The following is a 16,640-nucleotide window of genomic DNA, read 5'->3' as shown; positions in this document are numbered from 1 at the left end:
CATAACAAACACAATGGCTTCTGGCACAGACTTTACCAGGTACCAGCTGCACTGCCCCAAATCCACCTAGACAAGGTACCAGCAGTGGGGAGGGGAAAACTGGCTGTGTGATACTGGGAATGAATCCCACATCCATGGCTCAGCCAGCCTTGACCTTTGAGCAATCAGGGAGGCAGGAGCCAGAGCAGAGGGCAGCAGCAGCCTGCTCCCATCCCACATGCTCGTGGTCTGTCCAGCATTTCCAGCAGCTGGGTGGGAACAGAGACCTCCCAATCCTGCCACAGAAGGGAGGTACATGGTCTGTTTACCCAGAATTTTTGGGCATGTCTACTGAAATTCCAAAGCCCCGGAAGATTTGTTGTAGAAGCTCTGATGTCACTTTCACACAGGAACACACATCCTGGCAGTGAGAAATGACACTGAAGCAGGAGAAGTTTTTAAGGGCCTGCTTCCCAAATTCTGGTAGTCACAGGTTTGCGTGCTACGTTACAGCTGTTCTGATTGCTGACATCTCATCTCTTATGTACTTATATACCCATTACCATAGTAACCACATTCCTCAGAACATATAATGCAATTTTTGTATCTGGTGTATTAGAACAAAATTATTAAGGTTACAAAGGCAAGCATTCCAAAATTAGAAAGTGTCAGAATTCAGACTGCCATCTCCCTTGCCAACCCATCTTCTTTTGCTGCCTCCCTCCCCATCTCCCAGGCTCCCAAGTCACCTCTCCTGCAAACCTCCAGCTCCAGTTCTCCATCAGCTCCAGCTCCTTTCTCTCTGACCCCTCTGCAGTCCCAGTTTCACTGTACTCTGTCCTGACATATTCTTATCTCTCCCCTCTCATCTGACTTTTATACCTCCTGCATTCACACCAGGCATTTTCCTCCTCCACACTGCCTGAGTGCTCTCCAGGAATGATTCACTGAACACAGGACAGATTCCTGACAGTCTAGGAACTGGAAACAAGGGGAGCCTCTCTTGCAGGAAAAAGTCCTTCTGATCTCTCACAGTCCAGGGCTGGAGCATCTTCTGCTGCTCTCCAGGGATAACTGCCTGCTCCAGCACTAGGAGCTGCAAGATGCCTCAGCAACACTCAGTGCTGGTTCACCCTCTTATTGCCACTGCATTACAAAGATGGGTCCCACTAGGGAATACGCCCCCATTTAAGGAAGTGCTTGGCAAATACAGTCTCCATCTTGATGGAACTTAAATAAACAAATTAACCTTTATACTTTACCTGCCTATAGCATTATTTTATACACATAAATATATTGCTAGGAGGAAGACACATGCACGGAATGCTTAAGTGCTGTGTTTTCCCTGAACACCAGCACCTGCAAGCAGCGTGGAGTCAGGAGTTGAATCCACTGCAGTGGAACACGCCCAGCACATTCAGCACATCTCTCCTTACAGGCTTCCTAAAGAGTCCATCAAACCATGGACTTAGACATGCTTGTGCATGACTGCCTCTCTCCACTAGAGAAAAAGGTTGAGTTGATACATCATTCTGCACACACAGAAGGTAAATGACTACACCATTTCTCCAAGAACTTGCTTTAAAAAAAATTATCTGTATCTTTTCTGGTTTGGTAGTATTACTAATTGTCCTGAACACAAGGGATGAAAGAGGTAGGTCAACATCTGCACCGAAGCAAATACTTGGAACAACAATTCATAAACATGGCCCACAAAGCAGGTTTAATGCCCAAGATTCATTCTACCTGGGTTAATTCTTACTGTAAGTATTTTTTTTTAATTTTCTCTCATACACCAACTCTTCAGCTTTTAAGTAAGAAATGCAGCACTTTTTTCTGAAGAGAGAAGGAAAGAGCTTAAGCCACTTGTATGTGCTACAGCATTTTAAGGCTGGGATGGCAATTTCAGCTCACGTAGAAACACATCCATCCTAAATTTGACAGAAAACTGTAATCAGAAATTGGTCTATTTCAACAGCACAAATGCAAACACCTCTATATTTCACAGGTTCTTTGTGTGCTCACACATAAAGCCACTTAATCCAGCTGTTCTCAGCAATCATTCACAAAAGCAAATGAATGAAAAAAAAATAATTAGCAACCATTTCCACTCCTACCCTTTAACTAAGAGGAACAATAATTTGATTGCTTCAGTCAATGGACAAAACAATTTTCTATGCATTTAAACAGAAGGTTAATTGAGATAAGGTGGAACCAGCTCTCACACTTGGACTTTCTGAAAACAAGGCTGTCCTGTCTGTTTAAAGGATTTTGGCTCAGCTTTTTCAGGAAGTGAGGCAGGGAGCTTCCAACAGGTAACTTTTCCAAGACTGACCTGATCTTCAGGAGACATAAAGGAGTAGCGTTGCAAACAAAAAGCCAGTTAAATTGATCTTATTTTTCTCCTTAAGCATTCCTGCTGGCAGAACGTGGGCTAGAAGACTGTGGCCTGGCCTGGGCCATGCTGGACAGCCATGCTGGATGATCTGAAGGCAATCAGTGATTTGGTCCAAGCTGAACCACGCTGCTCAAAGCCATGCAATCGTGCCATCTAATGAAGGATGGGAGCTGGAGATGATTAAAGCTACTACCACACAGCACAGCTGGAGCAGGACTGAGCTCTACGGTCTGAAGGGCCTCCTTAAAATGGTCTGCAAATATGTGACAGGAGTGGCATGGCTCTAGCAAGACATGAAGAAGCAAAGCATCAGGGAACAAGGACAGTCACAAGAACAGTTCCAAGAGAGCAGTGGCACAAGGGATCTTGCCAGAGAGGTGTTAGAACTTTTTAGAAATCAGTCACCTGTTGGTTTGTTTTGGTGTTGGGTTTGTGTTTGTTTGGGTTTTTTTTTCCCCTCAGAAAAAAGGGCTTGGTAGTCTTTCTCCATTTTCATTTTGGCAAATGGACGACACACCCCACACTCCTCTTACATGACACCTCCTAGAGAACCTCCCATTCCCCTGGAGAATTTATCAAACATTTTTAGACAAAGCAGAAGAAGTTGGCTGCATAAGAGTTTCAATACTAGAGTGGTAAATCTTTGCAGAACAGCTAAATTGGTGAATAACAGAATCATGACCACTAACATCTGCCTCAAGACTCTCAGCCTGCCTCCAGTCAGAGAACACGGGGGCCGAAGGTTGTCTCTGCTCCAGTGGCTGTTTAGAGGTAGATGTTATCAAATTCCTTCCACATCTGTTTAGATTTCAGGAGACAAGCACCCACATCAGACACAAAAACACCACCCTCACATCCTTTTGTCAGCCAGCTCCCTGAAGGGGCGCAGAGAAAGGAGGAGCTCCTCACCCCAAGAGGCTGCCTGTGAAGGGCACAGGTAGGGTGGAACGGCAGAATAATACAGGAAATTTTTGCACTACTGCAGTCTGCACTGCACCTTCTCTAGGGATAAATAAAATTCCGATCTCCACAATCTCCATGGCTGTCAATCTGACACCTTTTGTGAATACTAAATTCACACATACAAAGAACTTTCTCCTTTGTAGGTTTTGAAACATCTCACATGCCGTTTCCTACTGGTAACGGAACAAGCAGCATAATTTCATACCTGGCAATTTGAAGCCTCTTTCAGCAGTTTGGAATAATGGATTATGCCTTTTGTTTGTCAGTAGGAACAGACAAATAAGAGGAAAAAAAACAACTGCAAAGTTTCAAGCAACAATTGCTGTATTAGAAGAAGAGCTATTTTCTGACTGTTCCTGTTGGCTAATAAACAAAGGGAACATCAGGTGTCCATTTTATAAAATCTAAGGATCTTGGATTTTTGAACTGGGAAAGTAGGACAACCTCCTGATACCTTGGGCAGATACATCCCTAACAACCAACCAGCAAAAAGCAAGAAATGCTCCCTCATCATGCATGCAGCTCACCCAGGCAGCCCAGCTGGACAGGGAGCTACTGAGAGCTCAACAGGCCATGCCAGAAAACACTTATTTACTTTTGGGACACAGCTATAAAGAACAACCAAGAAATAATTAAGGTTCTTGAACATAACAGAGCAAAAAATATCAGCTCCAGTGTTGCTCACTGCCCAGAAGTTCCTACAACATCTGGACAGCTTCTCAGAGACCACCAGGCAATCCTCTTATCAATACTCAGTTTAGAGCCTCCAAAAGCCTCAAAATGTCTCTCTGCAGATTATTTTGCAAAGTCATTCTGAATGAGGGAATATCTAAAGCTGTACCCTGAAAAAGAATAAACCTATCCACGTTTACAGGAACTGTATTGCTCAGTATAGCTAACAAGCTGCATGAGAGCCAACTGCTGCCAGGCCACAAAAGAGCTCACAGAAAGAAGGAAAAATTCCAATACATTCTTATATTAATATAATTCCAAAGGCTTGAATAAAAATCATCCTGGTTATATCAGCCCAGAAGTTGGTTTTGGCTGCTCCCCTGACCCTGGCCAGGGCCCAAAAGTAATCTTGGTGGAAGGCTGCTGCTAGTACTACCTTGATATCTATACAAACAGCTCAAGTGTATGGGATAATTCCCTGGTAAAAATTCACATAAGCATGGTAAGAAGACACTGTGCAGTGCTCATTTAAATATCTACAAAATAATCAAAAACAGAGAAAGATTATATTAAAAGATAAAAGATCTCTGAAACAAGGAATATTTGGATATTCATAAAGTGCCCCTATATTTGCATCTGGCACAAAACATACATCCCATCCTCCAGCAAGGCAGGAAGGAGTTATTTTTGAGAACTTGATAGTAAGAACTGAAAAGAAATAACTCTGCTTCTCTCACTCTCTTTCTATTAAGCTAATTCCTGTTGTATAAAGTCAGCTTGAAAGCTCCTTTCAAAGAAAAAGGGGGAGGGAGGATAGGAAGAATCAGATCTGCTTGTTTTTTGCATTTGACATTCAGGTCTCGTCACCCTGTTTTGTTTTCCTGGAGGACGCGGCGGCGCAGACCTCGCAGAATGATGACATCACACCTACAAAAAAAGCAAAACCCAAACAGGAGGGAAGCAGCTCTCCCTCAAACGAGCTCAGAACACCAGCTCTGCTTCTGACTGGTGCCTTCTGGATAATTCAAAACTCAGTGGGTCTGAGGGTAACCAAATATTCCCTTCAGACCCCTGGCCACGTGAGCAGCCCATGAAAATGAGGAAGGGGACAGTCCTGCTCCTTTCCAGGCCAGGCAAAATCAAGTTAAAAAGTGTTTAGCTACTGCTCCCCTCTAGAGATGCCTTGAACACTACATTTTTTCTGCCTGTTTATACCTGTCTTATTGTTGGTTAGGAGTTACAAAGGCAAGTGGCTTTCACCATGATTAAATAAAGCAAAGCATAGCATGTTTTAAGTCACTCAGGAAATTGGAAGCTGCTCTTTCTGGAATACTTTTTAAGTTTTTTTTTTTCTGTATGAGGCAGGTATTCTGAGCAGCATCCTTCCTGCAGAACAAGGAGCCATGCTGCACCAGGAACAGAGGAACTGCTAGGTGTGCATGCATGCAGAGTGCAGCACCTGCACAGGATAAAAACACACCTCTTGTGGAGAAAAGGTGTTCATACCGTGTCTGTATTTATTAAAACTCAGGAAAGGCCCTTGCCAGAACATGTGAACTCACTGTTCCATGTCACAAGGAGATTTACCCTTCATGTAATACCTGAACCCAACACATTGACATGATTGGCAAGCTAAGAAATAACAGGTTTTAAGTGAGAAATACCTGCCAAATCCTGGAAGAAAATCTCCATTTAAGACACCAAACTAGATAGCACACGACCACTCTCCTTGCTTCTAACAATTTATGACTTAATTTTCACAACAACAACAAAAAGTAGGAAAGAAACAAAGAATTACAGAAGTGGAAGTTACTAAATATTCAGTGGTCACATGGTTCCACTTATACCTACTGAACAGCACAATGGTGACAAAGCATTTGATTGCTTTTGCTGTGATTTTTTGGTAATTGAACATGAAACTACGAAGATTGCCATCTCTACCTTATGTACAAGCTCAGTTCAGACAGAACACTAATAATTCCTCAAAGCAGCAAAACAAACCTAGACTTGCTATTAACTTAGGGACAATGCTCCAACAGGAACATTAGCTAACCAGGGGTTATTCTCCAGTTTTTGTCCCCAAAAATATTTTTTAAATTTTAAAAATATTTTTTTAAATATGCCCTCACAGAGAATCTCACATTCCTCCCCAGAACTCACATGTCATGTTATTATTATACATTAAATACTAGAAAAGATTCTTCATCCCGAAGGTGTTTGGGCACTGAACAAGCTCTCCAGGGAAGCAATCACAGGCAGAAGTGTTTAAACAAAGATCTCAGGCACATGGTGGGATTCTTGGGGCACAGGAGTTGGACTTTGATGATCCTTGTGGGTCCCTTTCAACTCAGAACATTCTGTGATCATCTACCCTGAGAAATCCTCTCACAACAATGGCTGATTTCTGATTAACAAATGGCTGATTTCGGATCAAATGCAATTACAGGCTTCTGTAAAGCAGCTGATGTTTTCTATAGAATTTGACTTCCAACAGTAAAACAGTAAGTGCATTCCAGTGTCTATCTGAAGATCTCAATCTCCTGCCCCAGTGATTAAAAGGAAGGAAAATGAGACAAGCAACTGCCTCTAAGGAAGCATCAAAAACAGGTGGTAACTCCAATCCAAGATGGAATTCTGCTTCTAAGTTTGAAGTTTGAGCTCTGTTGTCTTGGATGGGCCCAATGGAGCGTGCTGGGTCCTGTTGGGTTGACTCTAGAGACCAGTCAGGACAGTCGGACAATGACCATCTCTGTAATTTTCTGTTTACATATTTACAGAATGTATTTAAGTGGTGAGACCGTATGTGTCATGTCCTTAGAAATGCTAATCACAGGCATGAAATCACATACAGAAAACCCCTAAATCAGCAGGTGCTCGCTGCCTCCAAACCAGAAAATAAGCAGACAAGTAGAATCACAACTCACACCATCCTTTCCTTCCACTCATGCTGCTCCGTATCATCCTTGCTTCCCCAACACCTATGTAAATAGGTAGGTAGATTTTGCAACAGGCATAATAAACAAGTATGAACTACTTCAAACCAGCACAGGTAACATTAGTTTCAAAGATGAAAGTAGCTTTTGGAGAAAGCTTGCTAAATTTCACACTCTGTGTCTGTGGCAACATGGAACAAAAATCCCTCAGAAAAACAAGGTCCCAAAATACTGAGCACTTTCATACAGGTACTCAGGCTTCAAGGTTTTAATGATTTTTGGGGGTTATTCTAGTTTAAAAGAATGACTGAGGCAACAAAATTCTTCATTTTATTATTTCCAGGTAAGGTCCAGCTATTTTACTGCATAGACATGCCTTAAATGAATCCCCACACTGCAAAGACAGGTACAGTAGAATCTAGAACAGATGAAAGTTACTGGTGATGAGCTGAGCAATGGCTCACTCTGCAATGCTTATGGATTCCCAAGAGGCACGGGGGCTGGAAGCTCCTCTTCCTTCCCAGGGCATCAGGTGAGAATCCTTTCAGCTTTTTACAGCAGTGTGCATTTGCATTACACAATAACTAGACCCTGAAGAAAAGGTGAGATTCAGCTGTGGCAGAGACTGCACAAACAGGGTGAAAAGATACACTCTGTCTCCACGATCTCCATGGAAATGTCCAGACAATACCCAAGTCTTTCAATTTTATATGCACAGGAATATTTTTTACTTAGATAGGCAGTCCCCGGTTATCCCTGTGCGTGACTGACTTCAAAAATGAAAAAAACTCAGTTTGTTGTTCATCAAGTTCATGGACTGATTTACAGTGCATTAAAAGCCCTTTTCAGATTTATGTAAAGATAAAAATCAGCAAAAAGTCACATCATAATAACAAAGAATATTAAAAATTTCAAGATTTAGCCAGCTTATTCATGACCAGCATTAAATTGCTATTATGGTAAGAAAAATCTACATAGTGCTCCTATGATGAAACAAGAAACCCCATCCCCTGCATTTTCAGCAGGTCAGGCAGACTTTCAGAGGCAGATCTGAGACAGCGGCCCTGCTGAACTTTGAGGTCTGTGTTGCTCTACCACACTCCACAGGCAAAGCAGCATCTCCTACACTTCTGCTTCCACCTACAACCTGGGAGGTGCTGATACAAACTGGGGACCAAGGAGACAAATTCTTCTACCCCATCACCACCAGCCATGCTGAGCAAATTACTCATTTTTCCACCTGCACTTCCGTATCCCCACCTCATAAATGTAGAAAACATGCCTTTATCATCCATTTGAAATACCTTGAGATTTGTGGATGAAATTCAGAGCACAGAATTACTATTATTATCCTGCTAATTCAGAGAAAAGTATAAAACCATCACATATGTAAGATAATATTTCTTTGCTGTAGCTTAAATTTCTATTTGTGTATTAACATTTCATTTCTCATATTAATATTAATTATAACTATTTCTGTTTAAACATAAAATATTTGTACTACCTACAGAAAAACATTGTGATTATACCAATTTATAGTCACTAGAGTAATTAATTTTCAGTTCCAGAGATCCCCACAGCAATGGGAAGACTATTCAAATGAGGATCACACACCCTGGTGCTGGACCAGCCACTCTGGAGAAACTCCAGAGCCCAATGTGATGGCCCACCTGCACAGTGGTCCACAATTACCAATTCCAACAACAGAGAAAAACATAAGAGACTTAAAATAATGTCCTAATTCGTATTTTCAACACATAAGGGTTCATTCAAGAAAAAGCACTAAAATATTTGGGAAAATTTAGGGGCTTTTCAAAAATATTTTTTATAACTGGGCATCAAAAATTCCATGTCAAATTTTTATTCAATAAACTAGCAAATAATTCTTTAAATGTTCTTTATGTTTTTGTGACTAATTATGAGCTAGTGAAGGTAAATCATGTACTTTATAAGTAAACTATTTTCACGTTAGTCTAGTATTCAAAGCACTCTGCATGTTATTGTCAAATCAGGAACAAATCTTTTGCCCAGTCTTGTTTTTGCAAATAAATTTACATCATCAGTATTGTAATGAAATCAAAGCAAAGGTAAGGATGAAGACTTCCTTCTTCCATAACATTTTATTTTGGATAAAAGTCCATGTATTCAGACGTCTTCTTAAGTACAGATTATCTTAGTGTTTGGCTCCCTGTGCTCTGTCCTTCCAATCAGCAATAGAAATGTTGAATTCTCTGGTCAGTTCAGGACATATGTGTAGGTTGATCTGCTAAGAATGTGGTCAACTACTGAGCTAGCAGCTGACAGCAACATCTTCTGAGAACAGGAGAAGGAAATATCTCCAGTGACTGTCATGCAATCACCTAAATTCAGCCCCAGCATCCTCACTAAGCCCTCTTCTCCCACCTCCATGAGCACTCCAGCTTGTACAGATCCAGCCACTCAAGGTGGCTTCTAGAATGGAGATGCTCTAGGATTTCCTTGCCCATGTATTGTGTCAAATGAAGGGAAAAATAACCTTCCATCACTTACAAAGGACAGATGATCAGCATTCAGATGGGTTCGCCTGCATTCTTGCTGCAAAACGGGCAGGTCCCAGCAAGAATTAAAAGGAGGTTCTACCACACACCTCCAGCCAGAGACTAACCTAGTTTTAAACACTTCAAAGCACGTGTTAGAGGGGGGTTTGTGTGGAAAGGGAAGAGGGAAAATTAAGCCAAAAACACAGGTAAGAGTTCAGGGTTTGCCTATATGGCAATTAACCCATAATAAAAATGGAGCTTGGCATTCTTTGCAAGGCAGTGCCTCTGAAATGTATCATTATTTCCTTCCCAACTCTGACACGAACTTCTAGGAGACAGCAGGAATTTTTGTCAAGGCCAAGGTTACCCTCTTTTTTAACTGAAGTTGCAAGCCTTCATAAAAACCCCAATCTAAGAGCCTGGCTGCATACCCGGACGTTCCAAGCAAGTATAAAGGGGGGTTTGTACCAGCTCAGCTGATGCCAGCGAAAATCAGATCGCTGCACCTTAGTCTTTATGGGTGGCAAAAACCACACTACTGCAGTCAGTCCAGCACATAATTCTCAAGACAAGACTTTGATATGCAAAGACTAATTTAAAAAACCCAAGGAGACATAGGAGAGTGATGGATTAAAGGCAGAAGATCATGTGCTGTGCACAGACCCTGTGTTCTGTTTGACCCTCAAAGAGGGACACAGCTTACCTAGGGGTACAGGGCGGAATCATACCAAAATAGATTCCAAACCCAAGGTTTAACTAGTTTGCTATCTAGGCCAGGAAACAGTTCTGGAACACATTTAACACAGTTTAATCGCATCAAATCACAGCTGGCCCAGAACTGATTTTAACAACTGTCAATTGCTCCTTGAAACAGGCAAAGCCAAAAAGAAGATCACAGCACACAGTTTACAAAGAGCACAGAGACAACCCAAACATCCAGAGCAGCAGCAGCAAAGCAAGGCACATTCAAATCCCATGATCTTTATTCAGATTGGGTTACAAGGAAGTGGGAACTGGGAGGGGTTAATGTTAGTGACAACTGCAAGCCAGAACTAAAGGAGAAACATGTTGCACTGCCACCAGGATACAGCTTGAGAAATCCTAATAACTGATGGAGAAAGTTACTGCACTACTTACTGGATACCCGTGGCCTATTTGAGAAACAGCACTAGCAAAAATAACCTCTCCTCTCATCTCGGCTGGGGAGGGAGGGACGGTCACCAATTAAAAGGGGACTGAGGTGGGAAATGAGAATTGCATATTAAGAATGGAGAAGGAGGCAAAAATAACAAACATGTGCAATAGCACATGGGATTCTTTCCAAGAAATCTCAGTACAACATTTCTCTGGGCTTGGGCTCATGGGTCTGTTACTGCCCTTGAGCAGTGGAATGTCAGGGAAGAGGAAGGATTGCTGGGTGCTTGAAAACAGGCTGAACACATGGATGGGGAGCAAGCCAAAAGTGTTACAAGAAATGGTCCCTACACTTTCAACATACTTGCACTTGCATATTCCTCTTTCCCATGCTCCTGGAACCAAAGCTTTCTAGACATTACAAATCAGCCAGACCAGAGTGAACTGAAGATGAACCAGCAATGCAAAGGGAAGGACTGATCCTCAAAATCTGTGTCTAGCAGTGCTCAACTAATGGCAGAAGGCTAAAGGGAAGTAAAAAGTTTGAAAGTTTAGGTGAACAAAGTGAAAGGCTGAAAGCAACTTTATTCACATTTTAAGAAAACAAATGTAATACATATTGGCTTTCAGTCTAAAGCTATAGCAAAAATCTCTGAGATTAACAGTAAATATCAAAAATTTTCCTTTCAAATATGGATTGATAAAGCTGACATGCAATAAAAACTTCCAACAAAACTCACAAGCACTGTTCCCCCACATTCTGATAGGAGGCTGCCCTATAAACATGCTGAACTCAATGAGTGTAGGAGAAAACTGTTTTTATAATATTACATCTCACTCTAAAGAAAATATTTGTATGGCCGTAGCCAGGAGTGTAATAAGGGTCAGTGGAAGATCACAAGCACAGAAAATTGAAGAGCCTGCCAGCTTTAGAGTTCTGCGACTTTTACTTTTTTTCCTCAAGATCTAACTTTTCCCCCAAACAAAACATTTCAAGCCTTTTCCATCCTAAGGACAATACTCAATATGTAAATCTCGTGCTGTCACCCCATCCTGACCCCTAAAGAAAAATCAAAACTCTTTCCAGCCAAGCAATACAGCAGGCAAAACTACGAGCTACTGTCCAGTTGTATGAAGAAGCCATCATCACTCTAACTCATGTTGGACTGTCCTCACCAACCCCTAAGAGAAAGAAAACCTCACCTCCAAGCTATAGGTGTGCAACTAATGCTGTAGATCTGTCCTCAGCAAGCTCTGATTAAACTGGAGAAACTTCTCTATTTAGACAAAACTTATTGCTGCTTTGGCAATTTCATGTTTTGTTTACAGTGGCTACCTTGCCTTTTCTTCTGGCAAAAAAACAAAGATTTAGCAGAATGTGAAAAAAAAAAATCAAGTGTAATAACGCACTGACTTCTCATCAAGTATTAGAAGTTCCTAATGGCTTCCCTTTCACAATTAAAAAAAAATACTCTAATTCCAGTGATCACAAAGTATTTGTTCTAAAATTGCTTTAAAAACCATGTTTGGAGCCCCCACTGTGCTGGCTAATGTCCATTGTGTTTCTAAGGGCCTTCAGAAAGTATTCCCTCCTCCATGTTCTGTACTGTAAATGAGCACTTAGGCAAAGAGGAAGGAATAGTGTGTAAAAGCCAACTCTGCTTTTAAACAGCTCTCTATCTTTTCCTACTATTTTCTGCACACTTCTTCCCCTCAGACACTTTGCATTTCACCTCTGATTTCATGGTTTTTATATTTTAAATTTTTTCACAGGAAGGACTCCCCCTCTGAAACACCACATGAGGGGATTAGTGATTTTCTGGCCCTTTGTCCATTGAATTTTTTTCAGTCTCTTCTCCACAGAGAAATCAATGTATAATCAGCAATGCTTCAGCATGTTAAAGGACAATAAAAACAAAGAATCCTGAAACCCAACCACTACAAGTTTAACAAAAAGTACCACCAGCCACCTCTGTCTTTAAACATCATTGCTGGCTGTGGTGGTGCAGCCCACTCCCCGGGGGTGTCTCTAACCTCACCTCACTGTGCACTGAGCCATTTCAGATCACCAAACTGACACAAAACTGTATTTTTCCTTAGGTTAGCTTTCTGCTGCTGCAGGATCGAAGACCACAGCCAATGAAATGACACATGGAGAAGCAGGTGGAGGACACCTCAGTCAACTTCCAGCACAAGGGGAACTTGCCAGAGAGCACCAGGCCGCACATACCAGGTTTCATCCTGCACTGTGTCCATCCAGAATGAGCACTTTGTGGAGAAGAGTAGTACACACTCAATATTATAGAAGAGAAGACAGATGTGGGTCTCAGAGAGTATTAAATCATCCTGCTCTGTGCTGTTACGGGCAAGCTTGTCCCAAGCATGGTTAAGCAGGAGAGGACAGGACTGAAACCTTGCTGTCAGATCAGGAAACTTCCCAGTTCAGACATGACTCCAGTCCAGGGTTGAAGTTCAGCTCTCCCCTTTGTCGAGGTTCACAAAAGGAAATAAAAGTAAAATCTTTGACACTACACAGCATACTTGAACAGGAAAAAGGTAATGGCCACCCAGCACCACTGCCATTCAGAAGACAAGAGCGTGGCTCAGCCCTGGTAACACCAAAGATTTTTATAATTTCTAGTATGCACTTTAACCTAACAGTATGTTGTTTACATCATTTTAATATGAACAGGAACACAACAGAAAATGCTTCTAAGATAGGATCTTAGTGATTATGGGAGTGTTCTCCAAAACACACTGAGAATGGAATAAGACAAGTGGTATTTACCATAGCTTCCTCACCACTTCTGGATCACAAAGAGAGACAGATCAACCCTAATTATCTTCTCACTTGACAAAATACCTATACTCTTAAAAAAACTTCTAAGAGGCATATTTTGCAAATGACCTTATTCACTACTAAGTTAGCTCAGAAGTATATCCTTGCAGAAGTGACAGACATGAGAGACAACAGCAGCAGTATATCCAGTCTGTCTTTGCTAGAAAGGAAATTACACCTGAAAACCAAGTACCTGGAAACCACCTAAAGTTCTGTTGAGTATGTAAGGGTTGTGTTGAAGTGGAACTCACTACTGCAGAGTCAGCTACCTACAACATCTTTAAAACAAATCTCTGAAATTGCTGCCATATCTATTGTTCTCTACAAAACAACCTCATTACAGGAAATCCACTATTAGGATACATCTGAAGATGTAATTATTAGTGGGATATTTGCTTCTCTTCTGATGAATCTCACCAAACATAAAACCTGAGACTGACCTACTACTCATTAAAAACATGTTATTCTGGAGACAAAAACTGGTGAATAGAGCTGGAAATGGAAACTGCACAATTGGAAATGTTATTTAGCTGGAAGTAAATATTTAAAGTTCTTCAGTTTAGCTTACACCAGAATTTAACAGCAGAACATAGATAACTTTTTCAAATAGTCTAATTTGAGGCCTAAGCCACCTTATCTGTACATAATTTTAGTGCCAATATCTGGTCCTGTACAGGCAACATTTAATTCAGTCTACTTAAAAAGAAAAGTAATATCCAACTATCCAAAGAGTTTTCTCTTCAGGCAGTTGTATTTCAGCAGGATTAAACTTAAAGTTGGGCTGTTCTATCAGAACCACCTTCTCTTCACTGAGATATTGTTAACAGAGGAGAAAAACATTCTCTCAAGTTCAAAGGACAAACTGAGGTTCAAGTTTATCCATGTATTTCAGCCTGTGGATAAAAGGAAGAGGAGTCCTAAAAATGGCAAACATACCAGTCAGAACTAGGCCAATGTTGTGGAGAATCTAATATGAAGGCTCAAGCCAATCGTTGATTAGGTTTGCCCTTGCACACAAGCAGCAGAAACTATGGCACACTAACTATGAGGAGGCACAAAGGCAAGGAAAATAAAGGCTCAAGAAAAGCATACCAAAACCTGTATTTATTTCAACAGGAGCTGTTATTCTGTAATCCTAAAATATGAAAACAAACATTCCCTAGTGTCAAAATGTATCTGTTTTCCACGGTTTTCAATATTATGTGCTATTTCCTAAAGCTGTTTTTCAGACACTAAGGATCTGAACTATATTGTTCAAATTTATATGTATATATATATTTGGGGTGGTATTTTTGAAACGTCTCATCTGAAGCATTCCAAGCTGATAACCTTTATCCAAATACATAAAACAAGAGCCATGTCAAACGCACTATAAATAGCATTAATAGTAAGGAATCAATAACATCCAAACCTTTAGGTAACATCTTATTAATCCGCCCTTGGCATGCATGGGCACACTGCTGTAACGGCTCTCAAAATGCAATAGTCAAAGGTGAAGGACACAATTTGTTCAACTAGTTAATGCAACTGCTATTTAACCAACAGAGCCACTAAAATGCCACCTAATGAAATACTCCGTACCATGATAAGCAGCAGAGACAAGCACGATAAACACGAAACGTTTTTCTAAGAAAATATATTAGAAGTCCTCAGGGCTGTTACTGATCTGTCATATTTTTTTTCCGAAGGCATGTGAAGATCTACATTTGACAAGAACCATTTTAATCTCTGGTTCTCTCCCCCCCACCCCATTTCTTGTACCGCGCCCAACACAATGGTACAACTGCATCTCCCAGGTATCGCCTTGGTATTTATTTCTGCTTTCACAGTGACAAAGGTCAACTCTGATGCTCCAAAGATGCTTGCAGCAAAGCAGGGTGAGAGATATTTCTAACGACATACCCACACGCGGGTTACAGAAATCCAGCCTCCATAAGATGTTTTAATCTGACAAATTAAAATGGTTGGGAAACGCTATTTGGGTAACGGAATCGGCCGCCACATGCATTGCTGAGGGGGGAGCAATAAAAGGGTCTTTAAAATAGGTCACTTTCAGCCAAATCCCACACCAGCACCGAACAAAATGGTATATACACTGAAAACTCACCGCTTGGGGAGGAGCGAGGGGCATGGAGGAGAGAGAAGAAAAAAAAAAAAAAAAAAAAAAAAGGTGAAAAAAAATAAAAGGGCATAAATCCTCGTGCGTCTCCGAGGGACCCCAAACCCCCTCTGAGGTCGGGGCTCGACCGGCGGAGCCGCCGGGGGAGCCGCAGACAAAAAGGGCCGCGGCGCTGGGCACGCCTGGCCGCGGGGCCGGCCCCGGCCCCAGCCCTGGGCCTCCGGCGGCCCCTGACAGCGGGGAACACCCCTCCGCCCGCGGCCGCCCCTCCGCGGGAAGCGCCATTTCGCCGCCCGCTCCCCCACCGGTGCTCGGCGGCGGCGGCCCCGACCCTGCGGCACTGCCGCAGAGCGCGGCGGGGGAGGCGCCGGCCCCACCGGGCCGCCCCCACCACCCACCTCCTCCCGCACCCTCCCGGGGCCGCCCCGGCCGAGCCCCCCGCCGCGCTGCCTGCCTTACCCTCCGCCGCAGCCGGGCTGGGAGCGCCGGTCGGCCCCCCGCGGAGGAGGAGGAGGAGGAGAAGAAGGAGGAGGAGGAGCGGGGCAAGGGGCGGCGGCCCCGCGGGGGGAGGCGCCCCCGGAGGGGCGTCGGGCCCGGCCCCCGCGGGTGCCCGGGCGCGGCGGGCACAAAGGCGGCGGGGCACGGCACCTAAGATGGCAGGGCGGGCGCGGCGGAGCGCTCAGCCGCCGCCACCGCCGCTACCACCGCCGCCGCCGCTGCCTGGGCCCCGCTCGCCGAGCCGCGGCCAGGCCGCGCCGCGAAGGCGCGGCGTGCGGGAGGGCGGGCGGCGCCGGCCGTGCCGCCGCGGCGGAGCGGGTCCGTGTGCCGGGCCGCGATCGCTGCCGCCGCCCCGCCGCCACCTCCCCTCAGCGCCGCCCGGGCTCCGGCTGCGCCGCCGCCGCCGCTCCGCGCTGCCCGCAGCCAGCGGCCCCCGCCCGCCCCTCTCGCGAGACTTCGCCGCCCTCTCCCTCCCCCCCCCACCGCCGCGGCCGGCGGGAGGGGCTGGGGGCGGCGGGGGGAGCAGGGGCGGGGCGGCGGAGGGGCAGCTGTGGGGCAGGCGGGGCTGCGTGAGGAGCGGGCGGCG

At 43.7% G+C, this 16,640-nt stretch overlaps 1 protein-coding gene and 1 long non-coding RNA gene across 2 annotated transcripts in view; one reads left to right on the top strand and one right to left on the bottom strand.

Moving 5' to 3' along the window:
* Positions 1-16,110, bottom strand: part of TAOK1 (TAO kinase 1) — a 61,149-nt gene extending 45,039 nt beyond the window's left edge. Inside the window, exon 1 of the mRNA XM_053995794.1 lies at positions 16,016-16,110. The gene's annotated coding sequence lies outside the window, so the exon portion shown is untranslated. The remainder of the gene's footprint in view (positions 1-16,015) is intronic.
* On the top strand, positions 418-2,748 carry LOC128817354 (uncharacterized). The gene is made up of 3 exons (XR_008440170.1): positions 418-472; positions 1,418-1,526; positions 2,391-2,748. It is a non-coding gene; the product is annotated as an uncharacterized LOC128817354 (long non-coding RNA).
* Positions 16,111-16,640: the final 530 nt, after the last annotated feature.

This window comes from Vidua macroura, chromosome 20 (assembly GCF_024509145.1).
Source record: "Vidua macroura isolate BioBank_ID:100142 chromosome 20, ASM2450914v1, whole genome shotgun sequence".
NCBI lineage: Eukaryota > Metazoa > Chordata > Aves > Passeriformes > Viduidae > Vidua > Vidua macroura.
This window is presented reverse-complemented; position numbering and strand designations above follow the sequence as displayed.